The sequence below is a fragment of the Lissotriton helveticus genome, chromosome 8 (assembly GCF_964261635.1).
Source record: "Lissotriton helveticus chromosome 8, aLisHel1.1, whole genome shotgun sequence".
In the NCBI taxonomy this organism is placed as follows: domain Eukaryota; kingdom Metazoa; phylum Chordata; class Amphibia; order Caudata; family Salamandridae; genus Lissotriton; species Lissotriton helveticus.
Genome location: NC_136069.1, coordinates 1,593,498,120 through 1,593,503,485, shown reverse-complemented (window position 1 = coordinate 1,593,503,485; position 5,366 = coordinate 1,593,498,120). Strand labels below are relative to the sequence as shown.

The window sequence follows — 5,366 nt, the reverse complement described above, 5'->3', positions numbered from 1 at the left end:
GCCTCCCGGCTTGTATGAGATGCTTCAAATATACGTGAGAGGCAGGGGAGAGACAATGCCAGGCGGTGGTCTCTTTGCATGACAATGTCTCGTCCCTCTGTAGTGGGCAGTGGAAAGGCCAGTCCCCTCCCACCCAGAGCGCATCACTAATCTGTCTTTTTAACCCCTCGGGAAGGGGGCGGCACGCCCCTTTTCCATTTCTCTTTTCAGAAAAGGGTACATTTTCATACCGTTTTACTTTTTTGTTTCAGAATACGGAGGTAATACGTTATTTTAAAAACACTGAAGACATTTTGCAGCCTGAACACCAGAGTATTAGAGGCTAACCCGGTGTAATTTAATTACACCTTGGGTTTTATTTTTTAGAACAAACCGGATTTCACTAATTCTTTTATCTTATTTGATTTTCGTAACAATTTTTCTCCCGTTAAAACCAACAATTAAATTAGGCTTGTCTTATTTATTTAGTTTTCGAAGGTAGTCAAGCTGCCAATATTTCCGGGCCATTTCATGCCATCCCTCAGCCTCGGTCACTTCATTTAACAGGACCTTTTCTATTGGTAGGTGACTGTATATTACTGTCCATTTTTTTCGTTTCTTTTCTTTTCTTTACATTTGTTGTTCAATGTTTTCCTTTTGACCGTGTTACTTAGTCGTTAGTCGTTTATTAGCCGATTATTAAGCTAAATCAACTATATTTACAGTACAGCAGCTGATACAACAGCACTTTGAAATCGAGTGTTTTGTGTTTTTTACAATATATTTAGTATTGTTAAGTTGCGCTGTTTTTTGTGTGATGTATCTCAACCCACTTTATGGCACGCTCTTTTAGTGTTAGGAAGTTCGGTTATGTCGCAGGTACTACTGTGTACCATCAAGATGTGTAATCGCACCTGGTTTTAGCAAGAAGATGCCCATTATATGGCTTTGTGAAAAGATATGATCTGATGGGTCTGGAGCATGCGCTACGTTACATAACATACTCTAGGTTAAAGTATATTACGTTTTGATACACTATTATGTTTTGTTTATTTGCTAATGTTGTCCATGGTTTACAAAACAACATTACGACTACAATGCAAGTTGATATACGTGAGCATCATGGAACCTATAATAAGAACTACCATTTTTATTTATTTTGCTAACCTCCATAACATTTATCATATAAATTCACACATTTAAATACCCGGCTTCAGCGGGAATGCCCTTCCCTTCCGTAAGTAGCGGCCCCTTTTAGCTGCGCTTCCCAAGCGCTCCGACTAGAGCCGCTTGGCGCTAACAGCGGTCCTTCATATCATCTGCTTTTAAGTATTAACCTGCCTCGGCGATCTTGTTTCTGAGAGGGGTACGGGGTGGTCTGGAGTCTAGGCTAGTGTGGACCATTACAACGGTTGCATGCCCGATTCGGAGGTCTAGGTGTTCGTTCGGGGGGCAGTGGGAGCTGATCCCTAGACAGAGCACCGGGAAGACCTGACTTACAATGAAACCTGGCTTGATTTATAATCAAATACTTCATTTTCTTAAGATATACGCCTGCTCTTCTTTTTAAGGAAAGTACAGTTTGCAGTTGCACAGAAAAGGGAAAACAGAACCTAGATCAGAATAAAAAATATATATAGGCACACTCTACCTTCTCTTACCCCACAGGTGTGTGCGTGTGAGGAAAACGTGTGCGCATTAATATAGTTTGTGTGCGTGTGTGTGCCTACATCTTTTGCCGTTAGCAGACTAAAAAGACAAATTAAGCGCTGCCTAGATTCATATTTAATGACTGGTTCTCAAGACAAGTCCAGATGGACATTTTGTCTGTTATAACAATGAAAAATTTGTAGTGCAGAGGCACTTATGTATTTTGTATATGTTTATGAAATATATCGCACTGACTGTCGCTACAAGCCCCTGTGCGCGTTTGTGTAGTAAAACGAATGTCTGTGTAGACGTAAACGCTCATTATTCGTTTAGCACACTTTCATACATGTATGTATACATACTTATTCCGCACTTACATTCTTAGTACGTGCTGTAAATATGCTTGGTAAACGAATAATGCCAGTAACGCGACGGTATGAGTGTCCGTAATATATGTGTAATATTCCGACCATAATCATGTTATTTACACAAATGGCGTAATTTGGGAGATAGCTGGTACACTGCGCGCGCGTTATCCACACACGATTACAGCTAATATAAGCATTTCACGTAAACTCTCGCATATTAATATAGATATTATATCTGTTCCTTCCTGAATCGCCCTCCTCCCCCTTTTTCATTTAAAGAATGAAACGGATACTTAATTCTGGACTTTTGTTAGAAATGTTCTTTCCTGGACCTCTGAGACCCTCTTTAATCCGACCATGTTTTGCGGCTATATTTTGCAGCAGACAGGTAGGATGGGCGTCTCTCTGCCACTGGCCATTAACTGGTTAATAGGGCCATTAACTCCTTCTGAAAGCACATCTTGCTTTCAATCTCGCATGTAAGGAACCTCATCCCCTCCCTAATTCAATCAGACACTCGAACCACGCTCACTGTCAGATGGACCTAATGCAGGAGTTTTTTTTATTTATTTACAATTGGAAGGAGAGGGAAGAGACGATTAGAGGGAGAGAAGAAATAATACAGGAACTGATAAAAGGCGATGAGGACGCAAGGGAAGTAGAGAGGGAGCATGAAGGTAAGAAGGCAGGACCGACGGACGGAAAGAAGGCAAAGTCGGAGAGGCGAGTGGGCGTAAAGAATGAATGAAACCGAAACAAGTAAACAGTTAAGACGTACAAGTAATGCAAGGAAGGCAGAATAAAAACAATATGACAATAGTATGAGACGTTATACACAGAATAATCAATGAAGGTGATAAAGGAGAAATGTAGAGACACAGATAAGAGAGAAGAATGATGGAATGAACAGATTTCAGGAAGAAAGGAGCAAACAATAAATAAATAAATAAATAAGGAGAGTAACGCGAAAAAGGAAATTAATAAAATCAAACGACGTAGCCAGTTAAAACCTACAACGATCGAAAGGTAGGCAGTACAAAAAAAAAACCAATGACAGTATGAGAAGTCATACACAAAATAAGCAATGGAGGTGACAAAGGAGAACATAAGGGAGAATTCATTGCACAGAAGAAGGGCGTCCATTACAGAAGAAAGAGAACGCAAGATAACATATAATAATAATAAGAAAACAATAAACAAGTGACTGAAGGACGAAAAGAGATAAAGTAATAGGATATAAACGTAGGGAATATATGTACACTTATATAATATAAATTATGCACAACCGTAAACCGCACTCACCATAGTGCGCTCTTAGGGCTAAGGGCCAGATGTAGGTGGCAAATACCGGTCGGAAACGGCCGAATTCGGCCGTTTCCGACCGGTATTTGCATCTTGAGATGTAGGGGGCCAGATTTTACAGATTCTGTATATTTACCGAATCGGTAAATTTACAGAATCTGTAAAATACCGAATTGGTATTTTTACCGATTCGGGACCTTCCAGATGTAGGTGGGACTCTTCTGAGTCCCAAAGGCCCTACAAATTCGGTATTTTACCACCCAATCCAATTGGGTGTTAAAATACCGAATTCAGGTGTGCATGCACATGTGTGCATGCACACCTAGCCATGTGACAGACAGACATGCCCCTAGGGCATGTCTGTGTGCCACATGGCGCACATGCCTATTTTTGGGGTGCCAGAGGGTGTCAAAGTGACACCCCCTGCACCCTTGCCAAATTCGGTATGTACCGATTCTGTAATTACAGAATCGGTATTGCCCATTGATTCCTATGTGCTTCAAGGCCCATAGGAATCAATGGGCAATACCGATTGGGTATTTACAGATTCGGTAAATACCGAATCTTAATGATTCGGTATTTACAGAATCTGTAATACCTACATCTCCCCCCTTCATATTTACAGACTCTTAAATACCGAATCGGTAAAATTCGGTATTTAAGAGTCGGTAAATATGAATTACCTACATCTGGCCCTAGATGTAGGTAAATAATATTTACCGACTCTTAAATACCGAATTTTACCGATTCGGTATTTAAGAGTCGGTAAATATGAAAGGGGGAGATGTAGGACAATCCAGATGTTTTTTTACCGAATCGGTATTTACCGATTCGGTAAATACCGACCGGTAATGCCCATTCATTCCTATGGGCTTTGAAGCCCATAGGAATGAATGGGCATTACCGGTTGGTATTTACCGAATCGGTAAATACCGAATTTCACAAGGGTGCAGGGGGTGTCACTTTGACACCCTCTAGCACCCCCAAAACAGGTTCGGGTGCCATGTGGCAGGCATACCTGCCCTAAGGGCAGGTCTGCCTGTCATGTGGCACAGGTGTGCATGCACACATGTGCATGCACACCGGAATCGGTATTTTACCATCAAATTGAATTTGATGGTAAAATACCGATTCTGTCAGGCTTGTGGGACTCAGAAGAGTCCCACCTACATATCATATTTACCGAATCGGTAAAAATACCGATTCGGTAATTTACCGATCGGTAAATTTACCGATTCTGCCCCCTACATCTCAGAATCCATTTACCGGTCGGTAACGGCCGAAATCGTCCGTTACCGACCGGTAAAAGCCTACCTACATCTGGCCCTTAGTTTACAAATTTCTCAGCATAGGAAGGTGCTGGTGTACACCTGGATCAGTAAAATGAGCTGTTGGTGTAAGCATGGCTCGGTGCAAAGAGCTTTTTGGACATGGTTCATTATGGCATAAGCATGACTCAGTAAATGTGTTATGTTATGTTATGTTATACTTTTATTTATATAGCGCACGGCTACTCCAAAAGAGTGTCCCGGCGCTTTATGTAGGCAGCTCAGCAATTTTAAAAAAACATAACAACAATAAAACAGAGACAGAGGAAAAAGAAAAAAAGGAGCACCCTAGAGGTTGAAAAGCCAGGTCTTAAGGCTCTTCCTAAACAGGAACAGACTGGGAATACTGCGTAGGGCGAGAGGCAGGGAATTCCACAACTGGGGGGCCCTAAGACTGAAAGAGCGACCCCCCGTGCGAGCCATCCTCACTCGAGGGACCACGGCCATAAACAAAGATTCCGACCGAAGTGAGCGGGCCGGGCGATAAAAGGCGAGCCTACGCTGCAGATACCTAGCTCCAGAGCCAGAAAGTGCTTTATGTACAAGGGTTAAAGTTTTAAACATAATCCGCTTTCGGATGGGCAGCCAGTGAAGCGACTGCACCAACCCGGATGTTCTCGCTCGCCTATGAAGGCCAAAGATGGCGCGAGCCGCGGAGTTCTGCACCACTTGCAACCGCTGGACCAGATAGTCCGGGAGCCCTAAATATAGGGCATTAGCATAGTCCAATCTAGAGCCT

At 42.3% G+C, this 5,366-nt stretch overlaps 1 long non-coding RNA gene across 1 annotated transcript in view; it reads left to right on the top strand.

The window, feature by feature from the left end:
• The window catches only part of LOC144773540 (uncharacterized), a 332,017-nt gene that overhangs the window by 13,074 nt on the left and 313,577 nt on the right, over positions 1-5,366 (top strand). The gene's annotated exons all lie outside the window — the stretch shown is intronic.